This window comes from Anabrus simplex, chromosome 1, assembly GCF_040414725.1.
Source record: "Anabrus simplex isolate iqAnaSimp1 chromosome 1, ASM4041472v1, whole genome shotgun sequence".
Classification (NCBI taxonomy): Eukaryota; Metazoa; Arthropoda; class Insecta; order Orthoptera; family Tettigoniidae; genus Anabrus; species Anabrus simplex.
The window spans coordinates 1,632,597,127-1,632,621,824 of record NC_090265.1 but is presented as its reverse complement, the minus strand read 5'-3'; the positions used below and the strand labels follow the sequence as shown (position 1 = coordinate 1,632,621,824).

Here is a 24,698-nt window from a genome sequence, read left to right as displayed (position 1 = left end):
TAACTATGCCAGAGACAAGCTACAAATATAAATATATAGGAATCAGCTGGTCAGTATTTATTTGTCACAATTTCTCTTATATATATACATTTTATTTTATTTTTTTCTGCCTCTGTGGATCAGTAGTACTGTGTCAGCCTCTGGATCCCAAGATAGCGAGTTCAAACCTGGCAGAGGTAGTCGGATTTTTGAAGGGTGGAAAAAAGTCCATTCAACACTCCATGTCATACATTGTCAGCATGTAAAAGATCCCTGGTGACACATTTGGTTTTTACCCGACAAAATTAATTAAATCTCGGGCACAGACGCCCAAGAAAGTTTCGGTTTACTTGGTCTGCCATCTAGTAGGCCTAGAGTAAAACAAAGCATCGAAATTGACAAGCAGACAGCCAGATGGTGTCAAATTGAAATGTCTGCACATGGTAGCTTAGGCCATATGATGATGATGATGATGATGATGATGATGATGATTATTATTATTATTATTATTATTATTATTATTATTATTATTATTATTACTAGCTGATGTACCCGTACTTCGCTATGGGATTCTAAGAAAGACTGTCTGTGTGGTTTTCCTAACTACAGTGAGTTAACTTAGGCCATTACAAAAACGTCAGTAGGAATGTAGGGATTAAAAGCAATGTTATCACATAAAATACTCGCTCAAATGAAAAACATTTTCTCACTTTTAACGAACAGTACTATGATGCCGATCTAACAGTCCAAAGTTCCAGTGCTGGTACGACAGCAGATGGCCGTGAACACTCCTCTGCTATTGTTCTATTAAATGTACACACTGCTCATTCCAATCAGTGCCTCAGGGTAGGGATTCAATAGCTCGAATGCGATGATGAACCAGTTTGTTTCGAACCAGTAGTATCAGAAAATGTATGAACCAGAGGAAAGGCATGCTTAAGAAGAAAGTTATCTAACTCCCCAGGTACTTCCCGCCATTATTCAGACAGGCTGTTATACTCTGTACGACCGGGCGAGTTGGCCGTGCAGTTAGGAGCGTGCAGCTGTGAGTTTGCATTCGGGAGGTAGTGGGTTCGAAAACCACTGTCGACAGCCCTGAAGATGGTTTTCCGTGGTCTCCCAGTTTCACACCAGGCAAATGCTGGGGCTGTACTGTAATTAACGCCAGGGCCGCTTCCTTTCCACTCCTAGCCCTTACCTATTCCATCGTCGCCATAAGACCTATGTGTGTCGGTGCGATAAAAAGCAAATAAAAAAATACTTGGTATACAGCAGTAATCCCATCTATTGGACATGACTGGCAACAGAAGACACAAAGCACATCAAAACAAACAGTGGTCAATGTAATGTTATTGGTGTTCATTGTTAGAGCTTTCTGTATTGTAGGCCTTCACATTTAGTTTTCTTTCAACTCTGTGATATTAGGGCATCTTACAGAATTATTTATAGCATAGACTGTAGTTACTTATTCCCAGACTTTACATAATGATTTTCATCAAATTCTGTCTACCCATTTTCTCGTGACTTTGCGCTATGATGGACTTAGCAACAAAAATCCAAATTCATGAATATATCTGTTATCGTAGCCGGTACAGTAAAAATGTATAAGATAAATGATTGGAAATTTAATACTATATAATTTTAGTAATGTAGTACTTGTCGATAGGACCACTAATAACACAAATATTTGAGAATTAAATTTTAGGCCTTCCCCTAAACTACCATTCCACTCAGTGTGAATAAAATTATTTACAGCTTAGATTGTAGCGACTTATTCCCTGACTTTGCATACCGATTTTCATTAAGTAGGACCACTAATAACATAAAAATTTGAGAATTTAAGTTTAGACCTTCCCCTAAACTACCATTTCTCTCAGCGTGAATAAGATTATTTATGACCCAGATCGTAGCGACTTATTTCTTGACTTTGAATACCGATTTTCATTAAGATAGGACCATTAATAACATAAACATTTGAGAATTACATTTTAGGCCTTCCCCTAAACTACCATTTCTCTCAGCGTGAATAAGATTATTTATGGCCTAGATTGTAGTGACTTATATCCCGACTTTACATACCAATTTTCATTAAATTCTCTTCAGCCGTTTTCTTGTGTACATACATACAGACAGACAGAAATTACGGAAAATTGAAAAATGCATTTCCTGACTACTATGGACACCACCGATACAGAAATACCATCCTTTTTAAATTCTGAGCAATGTACAGACAAAACTCTTATTTTATATATATATATAGATTATTATTATTTGAATTTTTTAACAAGAACATTTCTATATTTATAATAATGTTAATAGATCTTACCAACAACCCTACAACTGGTTTCTAACTACAGTATAAACAGTGCATTTATGGACATGGCTGATTGGGGTAAAAAGTAAAAACCACATTCCTTTTCAACTATATACATTAAACTGGTAGGATTCATGCTATCATATTGAAATTCTTATGGGCCAATGATCCTGTATTAATAACCTCCTTCCTTTGACGCAGCTAAATTATTAAAAAGGGGGCCTGCATTTGGAGCTGATAAATGTTTGTGACCTTGAGAAAGAACAATTTCAGTTAGATCTTTTAAATAAAAAAATACTTTCCTTAATAATACCACTAGACTCTGTTCTTGTGATACTGTCCATTGAACGTGACTTCATCATGGCAATCCTTCAGTCTGAAGATCATTGAGAAGTTTGCGAACAGCAAAGAGAAATGGATGGACTTTCTGTCTAATAGGTATTTGTATAGTTAGTCATTTTACTTATCAAATTGTGTTCTCAGCTATAAAGTTTTTAAGTCAGCCCTCGAAAATTGTTGGTATTTCTCACTTGCCAGAAATCCAGGGGTGGGGGAGGAGTCAAAAATATTTGATTTAATGTTTAACATAAATCAAAATATATCATACTGGACCATTTATTTTACGTTTGGTCAATTTGCATTCTTTTAATCCTCTTATCAAGTTGAAGATTAAATAATGCTGATAAAAAATAAATTAAAAATTACTTTGAAGGCCTAACCCTCGCATCGTGCCTAACTGGATTTGGAGTAATTGCTCTTGTAGCCCAGGGACATAGTCAGTTGGGAGTTACTAGGGAGTTAGACCCCTGCTCCCATGGAATTTTCACAAAAAGAAAATAAACAGAAACTGACAAACTAAATAAACATTCAGAGACATAATTTTAGAACCAACAGACCTGTAATTCACTTCTATCACTGTCCTTGTAATGACAAGTCATGCATGCACCTTCATTGTGTTCTACCATCATTTTTTAACTAGAGAAAAAAACATCGGCCGATTCTGGCTACGCTACTGTTCTAGCCACTGACATGGCACAGTCCTGATAAGAAATACCACTTGTCTGTGGTATGGGCTGAAGTCTTAAACTGAAACCTTGTTCACAATATACTGGTTTTACCACAATATACGTAACTCCATAAAACACTTTCTCAACTCACCTAAGCTCTCAGAAAATTTGTATGTAATTTTTTATAGATCTTCTAATTCTTTTGAAAATATATTTGCTCTTCTTTTGTCATCATCTTACCAGGCAAGTTGGCCGTACGGTTAGAGGTGCTCCGCTGTGAGCTTGAATCCGGCAGATAGTGGGTTCGAACCCCACTGTCGGCAGCCCTGAAGATGGTTTTCCGTGGTTTCCCATTATCACACCTGGCAAATGCTGGTGTGTACCTTAATTAAGACCACGGCCACTTTCTTCTTACTCCTAGGCCTTTCCTATCCCATCGTCACCATAAGACCTATCTGTGTCGGTGGAATGTAAAGCAAATTGTAAAAGAATAATCTTCTTTAGAAGCCATTCTGGTAGCAAAAAATCCTCATTTATATCATCAACTATTAAAAAAAATGCACTAATTGAAGAATCTCATTTCCATGTGTGGTTAGGGTGTTATCTTGAGGGCACAAGAAATCCAGAACGTGGCACTTGGTGCCTATTTCATTCTCAGTTTTATCAGGGCATCAATTTCATTGTGATTCTGATCATCTTATTATGAATCAATTTGTTTTCTTCCTCCCCTTGAGATGTGTTTGCAAGGACAATTCCTTGGTCACCCTGCACTTCAAACAGTTCCATTTCCATGAGTCTGTGGTGTCGGAAAGGAATTATTTCGTGCTGGATCCTTCAGAGAAAAGCAATAACTCCGTATCATTTCACAGTTATCATCAGTGATGTTTGTACCCGTGACTACTGTAGATCTTTCAACTGTAAAATCTGACAGAGTGGCTATAGTTTTTCATACAGGTTAATCAAAAATATGTCATTACAAACTTATGAAGGAATTTTCAGGTAGCATTTCACTCTTGCTGCATTCATAGCTGCTCCTTCTCTATTTTTCCAATTTGTCATGTCCTGAAGATGGACGAGAAGAGGTATGAGATCGCGACGCAAAGCTTCTGAAGCTACACAGCAACCTTTCTTTGAATATCTCGTGAGTTTTAATAGTTCATTTTATAAAAATTTGGTTTGTTTTTAAGCTCATGGAGATGTTTTGATGATTTTCTGTTAGATTTTAATATAGGGGCCGATGACCTAGATCTTAGGCCCCTTAAAACAACAAGCATCATCAAGATTTTAATATATCCTTCAGAGTATTATCAAGCTTTTCCATGTAAGGAATGTAATTAGTAGCATTAATAATGGCCAGTTGTAGGTGATGCATGGCAGAGTAAATGCTAACTGAATGTGGGGCGTTTTCTTTTAAACACTCTACAAAACCCAATTTTGATCTAGCCACAGACAATGCCACGTCAGTCGCCATGTGCTTTTCTCTTCTCCACTCAAGCTCCTAAGCTATCCACTAGCCCAGTAACAGCAGCAAAATATGAATTGGACCTACTGCTTTCAAGGGCCTAAAAGGTCTTCCCATTTCTCCCCATCAAGCACGTAACTGAAACATCATGCATTAATCAGTTTCCCACATCTTCTTGTAATGGTTTAGCAATGAAATGTTGGCAGATTTTATCATTATACATATATTGTTTTATCTCTGTATTTAAATCCAGTTTGTTACAAGGGCAACTTGCTTAGGGAAGTCTTTAAAAGGTTTGTCACTGGTGCCTATAAAATAGGCTATGTTGAATAAAATTGTTATAGGCTCAAACATCGAAGGCTCTATCTTCCTAATACATTTGGCAAGTGGAGCGTTTCCTGATTCTGATTTCAAGGAAATTGTATTCCTCTGTTAAAAGTAATCAGCCGGCCCCGTGGTGTAGGGGTAGCGTGCGTGCCTCTTACCCGGAGGCCCCGGGTTCGATTCCCGGCCAGGTCAGGGATTTTTACCTGGACCTGAGGGCTGGTTCGAGGTTCACTCAGCCTACGTGATTAGAATTGAGGAGCTATCTGACGGTGAGATAGCGGCCCCGGTCTAGAAAGCCAAGAGGATTCGTCGTGCTGACCACACGACCCCTCGTAATCTGCAGGCCTTCGGGCTGAGCAGCGGTCGCTTGAGAGGCCAAGGCCCTTCAAGGGCTGTAGTGCCATGGGGTTTGGTTTGGTTTGGTTAAAAGTAATCTATCACCTTGAATGAATAACTGCTACTGTGTGAAGCTGGCGAGAATAGCTAATCCTAATTATAAAATAATATGAATAACAGGGTAATTGTTTGCCTCTATAGCATAATGGTTAGAACTAATAGCTGCCGTCCTTAGAGGTCCAGGTTTGATTCCCGGTACTGCCAGAAATTTAAGAGTGGCAGGAGGGCTGGTATGTGGTTAAAATGGTACATGCAGCTCACCTCCATTGGTGGTGTACCTGGAAAGAGCTGTACCACCTCAGGATGAGGACACAAGTTTACTTATTTTACAGGGTGATTGAAAGTAGGCATATATGCAGTAAGTGTAGTTTAAAATAAATATGTAGATAGTTACTATTATATCCTACTATGCTCTAACAGAAATGGAAACTGCATTTAATTGTCCAAATGTACTTGACTTTTACATGAAACTCAGTTTTCTTTTTCAAGGAAATAGAAGATCCTACTGCCCATTTTAAGTCTCTGTTTTGCAGGTATTTAGTGCACGTAGTAAATTCTATACACAGTCGGAATCGCATATTTAACTATGTTCTTTGACATATTTGTTTTCTAGACGAATGATGAGCAGACCTTGTTCCTCTGAGATTAGCATTTTCTACATTAGGCATTTCAGTTTCCTTACTAGGCCCACCTCTTGTATCTCTATTACAAGTGATAAATTTCATAATGCCAGTTATATTGGTCAAATTGGAAGAAGTTTTCTAACTCAATATAAAGACACAACAACAACAAAATTTATTCTTGTGATGTGCAATAATATGACTGAATATAACCATTCATTTTCTTCTATAAACCAAGATCTGGATATCATACACATAACTAACCAAAGTACCTTTCTTAACATACTTGAAAATATCCATACACATCTCAATCAAAGAAATAATCCTAACTTCAACCTCAATGAAATCTCAGAAAACGTAAGTATCCTTTTCAGTGAAATTATAAAAATTAATTCACAATAGCAAACAATAAGCCTTTCAAAACACGCATCAAGCAAGCCGCTCCCTTCCCCTTCACTGTCATTTCAGGCAGTCGCCTGCCAGTACTCATTCAAACATCAACGCGACCTGACAAGTGTCCACTTTATGAGATTGGAGGAGGGGGAGTGAGAATTTGCCTTTATTAACTCACCCAACTTTTTTTCTTTTTTCATTAGTCAGTTTTTTGTTAGCATACTATTCAGTTTCCTTATCTTTTATCTACATATCTCAATCAATGTTGGGGAGAGTTTACCAACAAAATTGAGCAAAATAATCGAGGAAATCAGAAACGATTATACAGAGTAATAAAATTGAAAAGAAAAATCAAGGCATTAGAGAGAGAAGATGGATCCATAGTACATGACGAAAAGGGTCTTCAGGTGATGGCAAAGTATTTTGAAAAACTTTATAATGAGGATGACTGCTCAGAGGAAGAAGGAGATAAGAAAATGGAAATAATAGATGGAGAAAAAGAAGAGAACCCGATAACATGGTTGGAACTTGAAAGGCAATGACCAAAGGTAAAGCAAGTGGGGAAAAAAACCTAATTCAATGTTGGTATGATTAAGGCAGCAGGAAGCATTGGACTGCAGTGCCATACGGAAGGATGAAAGGATACCTGAAGATTGGCAACAAGAAAGCATTGTACCACTGTTCAAAAAAGGGAATACGAAGAAATGAGAAAATTATAGAGATATAACTCTATCACATGGGCTAAAAATAATGCAGAATGTCATAGACAAAAGACTGAGAGATATAATAGAAACACAGTTAGAGGAAAAACAATATGGCTTTAGACCGAATAGATTAACAATAGACTTGATATTTACAGTGCGAACGATAATGGAAAAACATCTGGAAAGGAACAAGGAAATCATCTTCGTACTTTTGGATTTGGAAAAAGTTTATGATACAGTTAAGAGAAAACAGGTATGGGAATGCCTACTGAAAAGGAATGTGCCAAAATCATTAATTAACAAGATAAAAATGTTGTATCATGAGAGTAAAAGCAGTGTACAAGTGGGGAGTGGTGACTCTGAAACATGTTATACAAAAAAGGTCTCAAACAAGGAAGGGCACTGTTGCCATTATTGTTTATTATATTGATGGATGAAATCATAAAACATGCAAACCATGCAAATATGTAGTATCAGTAGTGGAGAAGTGAATGCTTTGATATTTTGCAGATGATGTGATGATTTGGGGAAAGGGAGAAAAGGATGTACAAAGGAGACTGGACATTTGGAATGGTAGTTAGTAAAAAAAAACTGTAGTCATGCACTGTGGAAAAAGAGAAGCAAAGTGAACATAGACGGAGAACGATTAGAGAATGTAGAACAGTTTACATATCTGGGTAGTAATGAAATCAACCTTGAAATGAATAACAGACTAAGTAAAGGTAAAACATTTTATCATCAAGTCTGAGAGCTTTTATGGGATGACAAAGTACCCAAGAGAACAAAATTAACGTTATATAAGCAGTATTTCATACCAATTGTAACATACGGACTACAAATGCTGGTAACTAATAAGAGACAAGATAGTAAGATCCAAGCAGTAGAAATGACATTTTTAAGAACATCGGTTAAAAAGACAAGAAAAGATAGAATTCAAAATATTAAAATCAGAGAAGAGTTAAATATAGAACCGTTAGTACAGAACATACAGAAAGCCAGACTGAGATGGTTCAGACATGTAAAAAGAATGGGAAAGGAACAGGTAGCAGGAAGGGGATTGGAAAGAGAAGTTAAGGGAAAGAGACCAGTTGGAAGACCGAGAAGAAGGTGGATGGATCAGATTTGGAAGGACATTAGAGAAGCTGGATTGGATGTGGCAGAAGTAATGGAGCAGGAAAAGTGGAAGGACAGAAAGGAGTGGAGGAGGCTTGTTAGCCACACCCAGGTGACTGGAGTGGGGGACATTGATGATTATTATTATTATTATTATTATCTCAATCAAGTCACAATAATATCACATTCACTCCCAGCTCTATCCATGGGTATTTAATCGTGGAGCCCGTCACGGGATTTTTAAAATTTTTTTTTAATGCCACCCTGACTTGCTAAGTAACGTCTAACACATGACTTTAACTTAGTATTACTCCTGTATTATAAACCCTAAAAATGTATACATGCCTTCATAAGATCTAGTATGGTTTTTTACTTGCCTTGACTATTCGTTTTATCACTCAATGCCACTTGAATTCCAACCACGCACTTCAGAGAAGAAGAAGTTGTTTTCTAACTCAATATAAAGAACCTGGAAACACAAAAAAAGACCAGTAGATTCTTGTGATGTGTAATAATATGACTGATAATGTGTTTGTGTAGATCACACATCCCACAATGTGTTAAATTACCCCTAGCTGTAGTAAATTGTTCGTTTACCCACTGTCTCCTGGTAAAATGATCTACTGTGTCATCTAACGAACATTAAAACATAAAAAGTTGGCATGATTTCAAATCAGAGTAGGTCAGATACGGTATTTTACTCACATGAAACCTAATCCGAACCTGACCGGCTATGGGAGTGAATGTATTACTACTACTATTAACTAGACAATATATTCAGTGTTCCAGCTTGACGTTTTATGATTGAAAGCACTGTCAGATATCAGGGTTCACTGCATGAGATAAAAGAGAAGTTCCCTCTATCCTGTAATGACCTTTTAATTAGCACTTGTTCTGCCTATTATAATGAGACTTTCGCACTGGCATTACTGACCAACTTGATTAAGAAGATATACTCATGACAAAGAATGACGCTACATATTTGCATGGTTTTTTTTTATTACTAGCTGAAACCCATCAAGACATGACTGTCAATGGGCTAAATATTTATTTTAAGATATCCTTATATACGACATTCCTTGTGCTTGTTTTCTTTTTTTAAATATATATCGCACTGACACAGGTAGGTCTTACAGCGATGATTGTATAGGAAACGGCTAGAAGTGGGAAGGAAGCGACCGTGGCCTTAATTATGGTACAGCCCCAACATTTGCCTGATGTGAAAATGGGAAACCACTGAAAATCATCTTCAGGGCTGCCGGCCGTGGGGTTCGAACCCACTATCTCCTGAATGCAAGCTGATAGCTTCGTGACCCAAACCATGCAGCCACTAGCTTGGTAAATTTCTTGTACTATTTATTTTTGGCACTGTTACAACTTTAAAATATCCCTCTCTTGACATTGCAACATTTAACTAGCAGAGGTAAAGGGGGACTTTCATGTCCCTTGAAGTTTATCAAACGGTATACAAAATGCTAAGTGAATTGGAAATTGATGCTTCTTGAAAGAAAAGTGGAAGTGTTTTATCAGATGTTGTTAAGCATTAAGTCAGTTTGAGGGATTAGAGCTCTCTGTCCAGCTTTATCTCCACTTATTATTTCCAAATCTAAACAAGTTTCTTACATACTTATTTACAACGTGGCCCTAATCTGGTTCCGTTTAGGAGCTGTTGGGAAACACACTATGGAGCATAACTATGGCTCCAATTTTTACTGTAGAATAAGAATATGTGGAGGTAAACCATTCATTCCAAGGAATTCATCTGTTGACACTGGTGTATAGTTTTGAAAAAATGATGATAGTCTCTTGTAACTACCAGATATAAGACGAATGACTTTCAAATTTATTAAGAATGACAACTTTCGAGGAAATTATGACATCTTTTGCAGAAGCGAATGTTTTGCTATAAATCTATATGTCATCTGATGGCCAGGCAGGCATCAATTTATGGTAATGAGACAAAGTCTCTCATAGTGCAGTGGCACTGCCGTTGGCTCCAAGTAGCCTACACATTGGCCTCCATGGTATGCACTAGCCATGCGTCTTGGTGGGTGTGCTGTTTTCCAACTGATGAGCCAAACTTAGCACACTGGAGCGAAACGCTGTCGACCAGGAATTAATGTCCAATAACGGACCATTTATATTGGTTTTATAAATTTACTCATTCGGGACAAATATTTCAGGTTCCCTATGGGAATCAACATCTAATTCATTATGAGTACCATGTCGGCCAAATCAAAATTGAAAATTTGCACATTAGTATGACACGGAGGGTCGACTCACTTTGCACAGCCTGTGTTAAAATTATGACACAAAGAATGGAAGACGTCTGACTGCACATTCATGCTTACCCTTTTCCACCTCCTCTATCATGCCGCATGCCTCCACGCTCTCACGGTTCAGGCAGCCTTGAAGTACTGGCAAGTGCTTTGGCCAATCAGATTGCCACATTTTCCTTTAATAATTTAAAAATATACAGCAAGACATTTTTATGCTTTTAAAGAGACACTGCAAATCTACAGGGCAAGAACATCAGTATGTTTTACCATGTCAATCGGTTCAGCTGCTCTCTCAAATTGCAGTCACAAGAATCAGTGTAGTGTTGGAATTATATAGATTTTTAATGTGTTAATAACATACTTGATGAATTTTAAGTTGTCTTCACTGATAATTTATTAGCTGAAGATGACCCAGCAAGGGTTGAAACATAGTAATTTTAATATGACGATATGTACCATTTAGATTTCACTGGATAGTTTAAACTTGTATTGAGCAGATGGACCATTATAAATAAATTCTGATTCTACCTAGCGCCTCACATTCAAAAATATGTGTTCAGCTGATTCCTCTGCTTCATTGCATTTCCTACATATATTGTCTCTTATTACTCCAATTCTATATAGGTGTTTCTTCAGATGGCAGTGTCCTGTCAACAGTCCTACTACCCATCATATATTTTCTCTGCTGAGTTTCAACAGTTCTTAAGTATTCTTCTTGTTTGGTCCTTTTATCAGTTCCTTTGCAAGCCTGCATCGTGGAGTATTTTTCCAGTTTTCCCTTTGTTTCTTTTGTACCCATTTTCCTACGTACAGTAGTGTCGGGCTTGTCCATAGGAAATCCCGCATACAGGTTCTGGGCCTACAAAATGTGTTTCTGCCCCTTTCCTGGCCAGTTTATCTGCCTTTTCATTTCCTTCTTTACCTGCATGCCCTGGTACCCATATTATTTTGACAGTGTTGTACTTTGAGAGCTTCAGGAGAAGTGAATGGCAGTACCAGACAATTCTGGATATTATTCAGACTGCTTCTAGTGCCTTAAAGGCCGCTTAGCTGTCCATAAAAATGAAAATGTTCTTATTCCTGTAGTTCATTTTCAGATTTTCTTCAAGACATGTTGTGATAGCTATCACTTCCGCTTGAAAGACTATAGTGTGTTTGCCCAGGCTCATGGATTGATCTCTCAGGTCTTCCCCCGTTGATGCCTCCTCCTTTGCCATCCCCCGTCTTTGAGCCATCAGTCCACCACACTATATCTTCTTTTTCAGTATTCCATTTTTTGATATCCGTCTTCTTCCTTTTTTTTTTTTTTAAATAAATATCTGGATCTCAAACGGTTTTTCAAAGTTGTACTTCGGTATCATATGATTAGAAGGCATGTGTAGAACTTCCTCTGTTAATTTTACAGTGACCTAGATTGGGTCTTTGTGCATTCCAGCACTTTGATTGTGCCAGTCTATATGAACTCACTCTAGCCTGTCCTTTTACGAAATTGCATAGTAATGGGAGGTCTAGTAAAGTATTCAAGGCTTCTGTTGGCGTAGTTCTCATAGCACCAGTTATGGTTATATATGCCATTCTCTGTAGGCTATCCAATCTACTACTGACTTTTCCTTGGCTTACTTTTTGCCATCAGATGATTGCAGCATAGGCCATCAATGGTCTAATGATCATTGTATATATCCACATTACCATTGATGGTCTTAGGCCCGCTGTCTTCCCGACGGCTCTTTTACATGCATACAGCAAGTTCTTGGCCCGGGTTATGTTCCTTTCTATATGTGGATTCCAGGTTCGATTTTTATCTAACACTACACCTAGGTCCAGTGCCTGTTCTTCCATATATCTTGCCCAAAGAGCTTCAGTGATCTCTTTCCCTCTAATTTCCTCCTCCTTGTAAAAGGGACCAGAGTTATCTTGTTCGGGTTGACTGATAGTTGTTCTTCCCGACACCAGTTCTCCACAAGGTTAAGTGATCTTTGCATGAGATCCTGGATAACACTCATCACCTTACCTTGTACCACAATCACTAGGTCATCTGCGTATCCTTGTGTATAAAAACCTTGTTCGTTGAGCATAGCTAAGATTTTGTTCACGATGAGGTTCCACAGCAGAGGAGAAAGAACTCTTCCCTGAGCACAGCTTCGGGTGGCCCTAAACATCAGCATTTCTTCAAACAGGGTTGCTTTTATCTTCCTTCCGTCTGACATGAATTTAATCCATTTGATGACGGTTTTACTCACCTTGCTCTTTTCCAGTGCTTTGATCATAGTCATAGGTTGTATTGCTAAAGGCTCCTTCTATATCTAGAAATGCCACTAGTGCAATTTCTTTATATTCTACACTTTCCTCTAGTTTGCAAACCAACTGGTGGAGTGCTACTTCAGTGGATCTGCCAGGTCTATATGCAAACTGATTTTCATGTAACGTTGAGTTCAGTTGCACCATTCTTCTGATATATTTATCCAGAATTTTCTCCATTGCTTTCAGCACAGAGGAGGTTAAACATAATGGTCTGTATGCTTTGGCTTGGGCATAATTTGCCTTTCCAGGCTTAGGTATGAATATTGCTTTAGCTTCAGACCAAGATTTCGGCACGTACCCTAAAGCTAGACTAGCTCTGAAATTGACGAGTATCTCCCGTCCTTCCTGTAGGAGTATCGGAAGTATCTCATCTGGCCCCGAAGCCTTTATAGGATGAAACGTGTCAATTGCCCATTTTACAGGGTTATGTTTTATTATTCTGTTGACACAGTTCCAGTCTGCTCTTCGAGCTCCGGTCTCTGTTCCAACCATTTCTTCTTCTGTCATCTCCTCAGCCTCAGGAAAGTGACACATCATTAGTATCTCCAGCTTGTCCCTCTCTGCCTGAGTAAATGACCCATCTGGTTTCTCCAGGGTCCCCACTTGATTTATATGGCTTGCTTTCAGAACCTTCTGGAGCCTTGCTGTTTCAGTGTGTGATTCCACTTTCTCACAGAACAGTCTCCAAGATTTTTTTTTTGCTTTCCGTATCTCTAGGTTATACTCGGTGAGTTTCCTATGATATACGTCCCACATATCATTTCTAGATGATATTCTATACAACATCCTAACCTATTTTTTCATTTTGACTAGTTTGTTGTTCCACCACCTTACTTTTTTGGTGTTTTTCTTTTCTTTGAGAGGACAGTTTTCATGGAATGAGTCTATAATGGCCTCTTCTAATAGTTCCACTGCCTCATCCAATTCTTTCTGTCCTCTCATGTTAGTTGGAATTTTTTGTACAGCCTTCCCTAGAACTTCTCTGTATCTGTCCCAGTTAGTTCTTTTCATGTCTCTGTACATCTCAATCCCCCATAGTCTTGCATCTATTGCAAATTGGATGTGCTGGTGGTCTGCCAATGATGGTTCCTCCAGCACATTCCAGTCTTTAATAAAGTTTGCAATATGCGTAGTGCTTAGTTCCAGTAATAAACTCTAGTAAAGACTCGCCTCTTGCATTGCAGTTCGTGCTGTCCCATGCAGTGTGGAGTGAATTTGCATCTGCTCCAAGGACTAGGTGTTCACCTTTCGTCGTTGCAAATTAGGTTCTCAGCTTCTTCTGATGGCAGCAGATTAGTTGAGTCATATGGGAGGTATGCAGAACCCATGGTTATTTCTCTGGATCCCTCCCAATTTCCAAGTTTAATCTTGGCCACGGTTAAGTCCCGTAAACAGTGTTCCTGCAACATGAGACATTTTAATTTCCTGTTCACTAGAAGACATATTCTGGGTATTTCCGATGTATCATACATCAGCTTACCTCCAGATTCCGCCAGTCCTGCTACTCTGCCTTTGACTACCCATGGCTCTTGAATAAGGACCACGTCAATAGCTTCGGACTTGAACTTCGTGGCGAAATTGGCCACAGCTGTTTATTTATGCTGAAAATTGGCCTGAAGGACCTTCAGCTCCATCTCTATCAACATTGGGTTTCGTTTTTCCCCTGATGACTTGAAACTTAATCTGCCCAAGTCTGAGCTTAGCCTTAAGGCTTCTCTTTTTGAGCTCTTCAAAGTCTCTTTCATCAAGCGCTAAAGCGACTGTCCTACCTGTCTTATTGATTGAAGTGGCATTCAGCAGTCTCCACCCTTGTGTTAGAAATTTAGTATCGTGCTGCTTGATTCTGACAGCAGTCTGTCTGCTCTACTGGAGCTTCTGTTGCCATTTCTTGTTTTGAGTCGGCAGCAGCCTGTCCAATTGGGACTTCTGTCTCCATTTTTTCATCTTGGGCTTGCTCCCGGATCTGCTCTACTGGAGCTTCCTTGGCTTCCCTTGATGTCGAAATTTTTGAAATTGGTTCTGTATGAGCATCCATATTTCAATCAGTCATAGGGTTTTTGCCCCTTCTAGGGTCCTGAGCGTCGTTCTCACCATCCGTGATGAGGCATACAGCCAGACATTATCCTCCTGCAACTCAGGCTCTCCGTAGCAGAGACTACGCCACTCAGTCATCCATCCAGCGGTCCGCCCCTGGCCCGAACCTAACCAGGTTTGTTCCCCCTTCAGTAGGCCTACTCACGTGGCCTCCACTTGACATTATCATGACTGAGTTCACAGCCATGACTTTCCCCCTAGGTTGGGATCACCCCTTTCCCAACCCGTGGCTCGTCCACACTACGTAGAACAAAGTGATGTGTTGGTTCAAGCACCCTGCAGTGAGCCTTCACCTCAGTCACCAGCCCCACTTCACCTGAACCACCGTATCACCCATGTGGAGGAAGCATAGATGTCTCTCTAGCATGTGTGGGCGAGGCCTCCGCTTCCAAGCCTTGACTTGGGCTAGTAACAATCACAATGCCTCAAGATGTTTTCTGGCAATACCTGTTTTTGGTATTTTTTTCCCCTCAGACCATCCAGACAAGTCCAGAGGGCCTCCCTATCTGCCACCTGGGACACGCCCGATAGGGGAACAGGTAAGAAAACCCCCACGGGTTTGTCCAGTTACTCTTGTTTTATCTTTAAATTATAATGATCTTCTAGTATCACATAACCCTGATGGTTGTCAGGGTTATGCAAAACTGTTGTAGACATTCTGAAAGAGGCCTTCAGCAACTTAGCAGTGCAGATTTCAGAGAGAGATAATAAGTAACACAGGTGTTTATATACCATACATCTCATTACAATTAGGAAAATTAATTTCACAAAACAAAACAAACATCCTGGACCAGCAGTACAAGTAATTAACAAAACTAAATCAAAGAATTTCACGAGAGCTAGAAAATCTAGCCTACATGTTATGAAACATGTAACAAAAAAAAAAGATAAAGCACAGTGCCCAAGTAAAGAAAGTCGTGTGCAATGTATATATGTTTTCATGTTATAATAATAATATTTACTAATGGTTCCCCAAATTTACTCTTGTTTTAACTTCAAAACATTGTGATCTTGTATTTAAGACACACATAAAGTATCAAATTTTACTAACACTAATGTGTTCTGTAACTACAGAAAAATCTACAGTATAACTGATAGTGTAAAGTTTGTTTATTGTTAGGTTATTTTCTTAATAGCACTTAGTGTATAGAATATTTAATTAAAATGTAATGTTACAAGTTGACTAACCAAAGAGCCAAGATCTGTTATGGTGGTTTATAATCAGTTTTGTTGTACTGTGAAAAGTTTATTTAACATTTTATTTTGTTCTGTTTTGTTTTAAGATTTTGATTCTTGTATGAATGAATGTGTTGTTTATAATAATGTTGACTGTGTTGGAACAGTTAACAGAATGGTTAGAAAGTCCCGAGTCATTGTAGAACAATGTTGTGCTTCTCTCCCCATTTAATTGAACAAAGAGTACCTACTGTAAATATTTGTATCTGTTTAATGTTTTGCAATTATTATTGTTTTTAAATTATAAATATATTTAAAGAAATAAATATATTATTGAAAGCAAACCAGCCCTCCTGGGTTCATTTTCTTTATAATTTCCAATGGGTTATCATTCCTTATCATGATTTGGTTTGAGTGAGGTACAGTAGGGATAAAACTCTTCAGACACACTTAGTTTTTTATGATTGGAAAGTAAGTTGAAGAAAATGCCATAAAACTCCATGTAGGGACAAAAGGATGTTTTCTTTTGATGTAAAATATGTAAGTTGCAAAACTAGTATATTGGTTCCACGTAGTCAATACCTATAAGTTTATTTACAATTCAAAGTTGTAAAAACATCATATTAAAATAGCAGGACATGTTTCGGCTGCATTAGGCTATCTTCAACTGTCTATAATTAACTTAAAATGAATATACTAAAAGTTACAAAACATGAATAAAATTCACACTCGTATGATATACAGTATTTATAAATTAAAGTAAGTGTATTTATAAATTAAAGTAAGTGCATGTTGAATCATCATCAGATGAAGTTGCTAGATGTAGTGTGATCAAGTCAGAACAGTTCTACATAAAATGACGATGATGTAAGTAAAAAGGTTTTTCTGTCCTTAAAATTTGTTTCATGCAAAAATAATGACGGTTGATTCAGTAAAATTGTTGTTCCACCTAATATAAAAACTTCTAAAATGCTGGTTGATTTCCACTCAATGGTCTGGCTGGCGTTAAATCAGTTTGTTATACATTTGTGAATTTGTGACATTTTAGAAGTTTTTATATTAAGTGGAACAGCAGTTTTACTGAATCAACTGCATCATTTTTGCATGAAACAAATTTTAAGGACAGAAGAAACTTTTAATTACATCGTCATTTTATGTAGAACTGTTTTGACCTGATTACATTACATCTAGTGATAGGTATAAAGATTAGAACTTTCCACCTAATCAACACTTTATTATGAAGTATCAGTACTATTATGAAGTACTTAAAACATTTTTACATTGTCCATCTAGTGACTTCATCTGATGATTATTTAACATGCACTTATTTTAATTTATAAGTACCATATATCTTATTAGTGTGAATTTTATTGATGTTTTGTAACTTTTAGTATATTAATTTTAAGTTAATTCTGGACAGCTGAAGATGGCCTAATGCAATCAAAACATTCTGCTATTTTAATATGATGCTTTTACAACTTTGAATTGTAAATAACCAATATACTAGTTTTTCAACTTATATAACATAATTGTCAATACGGATCCAAAATAAAATTTATTTAAAATAAAATATATTGTAATCCATCAGAATACCTATTCTTGTATTTACCATAATTCAATACATCCTTCATTAGAAGCTGCTCATACTGTTTTTTGAACCTGTTCTCCATTCTTGAGTTCAGTAGTGAAAGCCTGAACAATAGTAGCATTGCAAATAGTCATTTGGAAAAACAGAAATTGCAAGAAAACATTGTTGAATGCATTTAGAAACAAATTGTCCTATGAGGCAGCAACCAACAAGATTTCCTCTTCAGAAATAAAAAAGCCATCTCTTAAAACCAACCAGTAGCCCCTGTCCATTGCCACTGTTTTATTCTTATCTGGACACTGCAAGCTGAAATTTCTCAACCTCTCCTTTACAAGCACTGAAACCACCATTCTTAACGAGAGCTAGAACATGCTCCATCTGAGGCTGTACGTAGTGAAGCATCTTGTAAAAAGTTTCAAAAAAATTTATTAAAAACCACCAATCCAATACTTTACAATCTTTAATTTAAGATACAAATATTACATAGATGTTAAAATGGGACATGTTTCGCTTAAGCTTTGCAAGCATCTTCAGCCACATTTAATCTAAAACTACGTCAGGGCCCTGCTTTTAATACAAGATAAAACAGTCATAAAAAATCTAGTCTGTGGAGAAAGTGATGCTTAAATGTAACTAAAATTCAACAATAAACTCATCATAGTATTATATGTACATGGAATGAATACTAGTGTTTGTCTAAAAAAGTACAAGTTGGTTATTTGTAGAACGAGACATAGTCATAATGAATCTACGTTAGACAGCTCACGACTACGATCTACAGTATTACAAAGATTATTCTAGAAGGAGACACAACACTTCTATACTGATGCTTCAAGCGCCTTTTGACCTTATCATGCAACCACTTGGAATCAATAACCCTACTGCAATTTCTCATTCAACAATGTTCGAAGATTTATTTTTCGATATTTTAATTAATCCACGCTTCATTAATATCAAATAATTTGTACAATTCAATTGTATGTCAGATCATTCTGACTATGTCTCCTACAAATAACCAGCTTGTACTTTTTTAGGCAAACACTAGTATTTATTCCATGTACATATAATACTATGACAAGTTTATTGTTGAATGTTAGTTACATTTAAGCATCGCTTTCTCCACAGACTAGATTTTTATGACTGTTTTATCTTGTATTAAAGCATATATTATACTTTAGTGAGGAACCTAGTTCAGGGCCCTGACGTACTTTTAGATTAAGTGTGGCTGAAGATGCTTACAAAGCTTAAGCGAAACATATCCAATTTTAACATCTATGTAGTATTTGTATCTTAAATTTAAAGATTGTAAAGTATTGGATTGGTGGTTTTTAATAAATTTGAAACTGTTTACATTCTGTACTCAATACGGCTATCATAATGAGACTCATAACATGTGAAGCATCATGTCAGAAAATGGCAGAATTTGTCTGTTAACACTTAGGTGTGCACCAGCTCAGTGATGCTTGCCTATTCAGCTGTCCATGTAGCAATAAAAGTATTTTACACAAAAGGACTCGAACGCCATTCCAGCATGTACCACATCTCTAACGTTCCTAGTGTACATGTTTTCTTCCATACTATTTCTATTTAAAGTTTTGTAATTATTGTATGTACATTAAAAATATACTTAACCATCAACTAACATGGGATAGGAATAACATGTTGCTGTCTCGGAGGCCAGAAATAAATATATTTTTAACAATTAAAGGGCTTGGTGTAAAAACCAGGTGGCTTCACTTTTAGGCAGAACTGAGTTACACATTGATCCCGGCAGAAAAAAAAAAAAAAAAAAAAAAAATCCTCTTTCTTTTGGTGATTGGGGATTTAAATGGGGAGTGAAATTTCTAGATCCTAATGGGTGGGTAGGAGATAGGGATCTGCGCTCAGATGGCCTTCACTTAAACCGCAGTGGTACGTATAAGTTAGGAAATTTGTTTGGAAGGGTAATAGGCAGGTACATTCCGGGAAATGGGGTGGCCTAGAGAGCGGTGATAAGGGAACAGGGAACTGGAAATCAAGTAGGGATGACATAAAATTGTTAGTGTTGAACTGTAGAAGTATTGTAAAGAAAGGAATAGAATTGAGTTATTTAATAGATATATATATGTACCAGATATTGTTATAGGAGTTGAATCATGGCTGAGAAATAAAATAATAGATGCAGAAATTTTCTCACGGAACTGGAGTGTGTTTACAAGTGTGTGTTTTAAATTATCCTTGATATCTATGCCTAACTGGAGTGTGTATCGTAGAGATAGGATAGGAATGGTGGGAGGGGGAGTAATCATTCTGGTGGAAGAAGAATTTGTAAGCTACAAAAAAGTTAAAGATGAGACACATGAAATTCTAGGTGTAAGGCTCATTTCGAAAGATAATAGGCAACTTGACATATTTGATGTGTACAGACCGGGAAAGGGTAGCACTGACACGGATTCAGAATTATTTGATGAGATAATCAGCTATGTAGGAAACGACAAGGAAAGAAATGTGATTGTAGCGGGAGATCTGAATTTACCAGAATGATGTCAATTGGGAAGGAAATGCGAACAACAGGAAGCATGACCAACAAATGGCAAATAAGTTAGTATGGTAAGGGCAGCTGATTCAGAAAGTGATGGAACCTACCAGAGGGAAAAATATCCTGGATGTGGTGCTGATAAAACCAGATGAGCTCTATAGAGAAACTGAAGTACTAGATGGTATTAGTGATCATGAAGCTGTTTTTGTCGTAGTTAAAAATAAAAGTGATAGAAAGGAAGGCCTTAAAAGTAGGACTATTAGGCAGTACCATATGGCTGATAAAGCAGGCATGAGGCAGTATCTAAAAAGTAACTATGATCGGTGGAAAACAGTAAATAAAAAATGTAAACAGACTCTGGGATGGGTTTAAAGAAATTGTTGAGGAATGCGAAAACAGGTTTGTACCTTTAAGGAAGGTAAGGAATGGTAAAGACCCACCTCATTACAATAGAGAAATAAAGAGACTAAGAAGGAGATGCAGACTGGAAAGAAATAGAGTTAGAAATGGCTGTGGAAGTTAGGAGAAATTGAAGGAACTTACTAGAAAATTGAATCTAACAAAGAAGGCAGCTAAGCATAACATGATGGCAAGCATAATTGGCAGTCATACAAATTTTAGTGAAAAATGGAAGGGTATGTATAGGTATTTTAAGGCAGAAACAGGTTCCAGGAAGGACATTAGAGGAATAATTAATGAACATGGGGAGTGTGTATGTGAGGATCTTCAAAAGGCAGAAGTATTCAGTCAGCAGTATGTAAAGATTGTTGGTTACAAGGATAATGTCCAGATAGAGGAGTAGACTAAGGTTAAAGAAGTATCAAAATTTACATATGATAACAATGACATCTACAATAAGATACAAAAGTTGAAAACTAGAAAAGCGGCTGGAATTGATCAGATTTCTGGGGATATACTAAAGACAATGGGTTTGGATATTTGATTTGATTATTGTTTGGTCGGAGGAGCTATACCAGATGAATGGAGAGTTGCTATAGTAGCCCCTGTGTATAAAGGAAAGGGTGATAGACATAAAGCTGAAAATTACAGGCCAGTAAGTTTGACATGCATTGTATGTAAGCTTTGGGAAGGCATTCTTTCTGATTATATTAGACATATTTGTGAAATTAATAACTGGTTCGATAGAAGGCAGTTCGGTTTTAGGAAAGGTTATTCCACTGAAGCTCAACTTGTAGGATTCCAGCAAGATATAGCAGATATCTTGGATTCTGGAGGTCAAATGGATTGTATCACGATTGACCTGTCCAAAGCATTTGATAGGGTGGATCATGGGAGACTACTGGCAAAAATGAGTGCAATTGGACTAGACAAAAGAGTGACTGAATGGGTTGCTATTTTTCTAGAAAATAGATCTCAGAGAATTAGAGTAGGTGAAGCTTTATCTGACCCTGTAATAATTAAGAGGGGAATTCCTCAAGGCAGTATTATCGGACCTTTATGTTTTCTTATATATATAATAATGATATGAGTAACGGAGTGGAATCAGAGGTAAGGCTTTTTGCGGATAATGTTATTCTCTATAGAGTAATAAATAAGTTACAAGATTGTGAGCAACTGCAACGTGACCTCGAAAATGTTGCGAGATGGACAGCAGGCAATGGTATGATGATAAACGGGGTTAAAAGTCAGGTTGTGAGTTTCACAAATAGGAAAATTCCTGTCACTTGTTGATCAGGTGAAAGTTCCTTTTAGGGATCGTTGTAAGTATCTACGTGTTAATATAAGGAAAGATCTTCATTGGGGCAATCACATAAATGGGATTGTAAATAAAGGATATAGATCTCTGCACATGGTTATGAGGGTGTTTAGGGGTTTTAGTAAGGACGTAAAGGAGAGGGCATATAAGTCTCTGGTAAGACCCCAACTAGAGTATGGTTCCAGTGTATGGGACCCTCACCAGGATTACCTGATCTAAGAACTGGAAAAAATCCAAAGAAAAGCAGCTCAATTTGTTCTGGGTGTTTTCCGACAAAAGAGTAGTGTTACAAAAATGTTGCAAAGTGTGGGCTGGTTAGAATTGAGAGAAAGAAGGAGAGCTGCTCGACTAAGTGGTATGTTCCAAGTTGTCAGTGGAGAGAAGGTGTGGAATGACATTAGTAGACGAATAAGTTTGAGTGGCGTTTATAAAAGTAGGAAAGATCGCAATATGAAGTTAAAGTTGGAATTAAAGAGGACAAACTGGGGCAAATATTCATTTATAGGAAGGGGAGTTAGGGATTGGAATAGCTTACCAAGGGAGATGTTCAATAAATTTCCAATTTCTTTGAAATCAGTTAGGAAAAGGCTAGGAAAACACCAGATAGGGAAGCTGCCACCTGGGTGACTGCCCTAAATGTAGATCAGTATTGATTGATTGATTGATTGATTGATTGATTGATTGATTGATTGATTGATTGATTGATTGATTGATTGATTGAACAGCCACACAGCTGGAGAGTGAAAGGAGCTGCCTGTTTCATTTATTTGGTGGAAGATACAGACAGCTCCTCGAGCATGCGTGATAGCTAGTAGTACACCACTGCCACAGCGCTAGCAGGAGCCTCCTCCACCAGTTAGTTGTCATTAATATGGCTGGTATTAGTGATGTGAGTGACATTTCTGCTTCAGAAAGTGAGTTTGTACCTTCTGAGCATAGAAAAGAAAGCGCAATCCAAGGAAGTGGGCTAGGAATGTACGAAAAATGAAGGGAAACAAAGGTGTGGCAGGCAAATCCATTCCCACCCATACTACAGGGCCATGGTGTATGTGTTGGAAACAGTGTCTCAGGACATTACCTGCTGGCATGAAGAATGAACTTCTAGTTTCATTTAACAAACTAAGCGATAAAGGACAACAAGATAAGTATTCGTGTGGATTAAAAACAGTACGCAATATATTTCGATGATGTCAAATATCTGGTGTAAGAATCCTTAGGGGGCACACTTTCTTACACAAGGTATCACCTATAAGAAAGAATATTCTCCACTCTCACACGGTGTAATAAGGAGATCTTTGGGTTATAATATTCTAAGATTTCTCTCTCTTTTCTTAGGTGTGAGAAGGAACTGTGGAACATGTAGTTTGCAAAACAGCACTCTGCAGATTACATGGGATTGACAAAAGCACAGTTGAACGTCTTGCAAAACACTTAGCAAAGAATGTAACAAGCCCACTTGACTTGCGAGTATGGGAATCTACTACACACTGTTTCAGAGACCTGTATAGCTCAAGTTGACTAACATATCAGAAATTTCCCCAGGGGGCAGTCCCATTACAGTCATACAGATAATGTAAAAAAAGTACTATGTACTATTTGGCAGCAGACCTGATTGTGAAGAAGATGTATTCTTTGTATTTGCAAAAGCATGAGCCAGAGGAATATTTGAAGTTTCAATCAGGTTCAGCAATGAAACCAAAAATATCGTACAGCTTTTACTACAGATATTTTGTCTAATTTTAAAATATCATTTGGAAAACCACATACGGATATTTATCAAACGTGTGACCATAATATAAAAAAATTAATGTCTGCAGAGTCCGAAGAGGATAAAAGAAAACTTAAAACAGAAAAAAAAAAAAAGAGCTGCATCTCCAAAAATCAGAGTTATTTTACAGTATTCTAAAAGAAAAGTCAAAACTAGCGAAAAAGAATGATCGTAGTTAAACAATACGTTTTGAATACCAACAAAATCTTGAATTTTCATAAGTTTCTGCAAGTGATGTCTTTTATAGTCATCAACTGTGGGAGTACAGTTTCTTCATTCATGTCGTTAGTTAAAAAAAAAACTATTTTTATATGTATGATGAAAGTATTGGAGGAATGGGTCAGAATGAAGTTGTAAGTTTCATGCATCATTTTGTAAACAGTGTAAGTTACACTTAACAATAAAGTCACTGACCTGCTGATATTTTCTGATAACTAGCCAGGCTGAGTGGCTCAGACAGTTGAGGCGCTGGCCTTCTGACCCCAACTTGGCAGGTTCGATCCTGGCTCAGTCCGGTGATATTTGAAGGTGCTCAAATACGTCAGCCTCGTGTCGGTAGATTTACTGGCACGTAAAAGAACTCCTGCAGGACAAAATTCTTGCACCTCGGCGTCTCCGAAAACCATGAAAGAATAGTTAGTGGGACGTAAAGCAAATAACATTATTTATTATTATTATTTTCTGATAACTGAAGTGCTCAGAACAAAAACTATATGCCCATGCAGTACTATTTGACGCAAATGCAACAGAGAAAATTAAGGAACATACCAAGGAAGAGAAGGTAATACAGTGGGAGAATTTGGATTGGGACAAAGGAACGAAAGAGGCTGGTTGAATTCTGCACTGATCATAATTTAGTCCTTGCCAATACTTGGTTCAAACACCACAAACGACGGCTGTATACATGGACGAGACCTGGAGACACCGGAAGGTATCAAATAG

General features: G+C 37.5%; 1 protein-coding gene across 2 annotated transcripts in view; it reads left to right on the top strand.

Annotated features, from left to right (window-relative positions):
- The window catches only part of LOC136858619 (uncharacterized), a 74,329-nt gene that overhangs the window by 33,694 nt on the left and 15,937 nt on the right, over positions 1–24,698 (top strand). The window contains exon 2 of one of the 2 annotated variants that reach the window (XR_010858654.2): positions 15,464–15,528. The exons of the other annotated variant lie outside the window; for it this stretch is intronic. The gene's annotated coding sequence lies outside the window, so the exon portion shown is untranslated. The remainder of the gene's footprint in view (positions 1–15,463; positions 15,529–24,698) is intronic. 2 annotated transcript variants of the gene reach the window in all.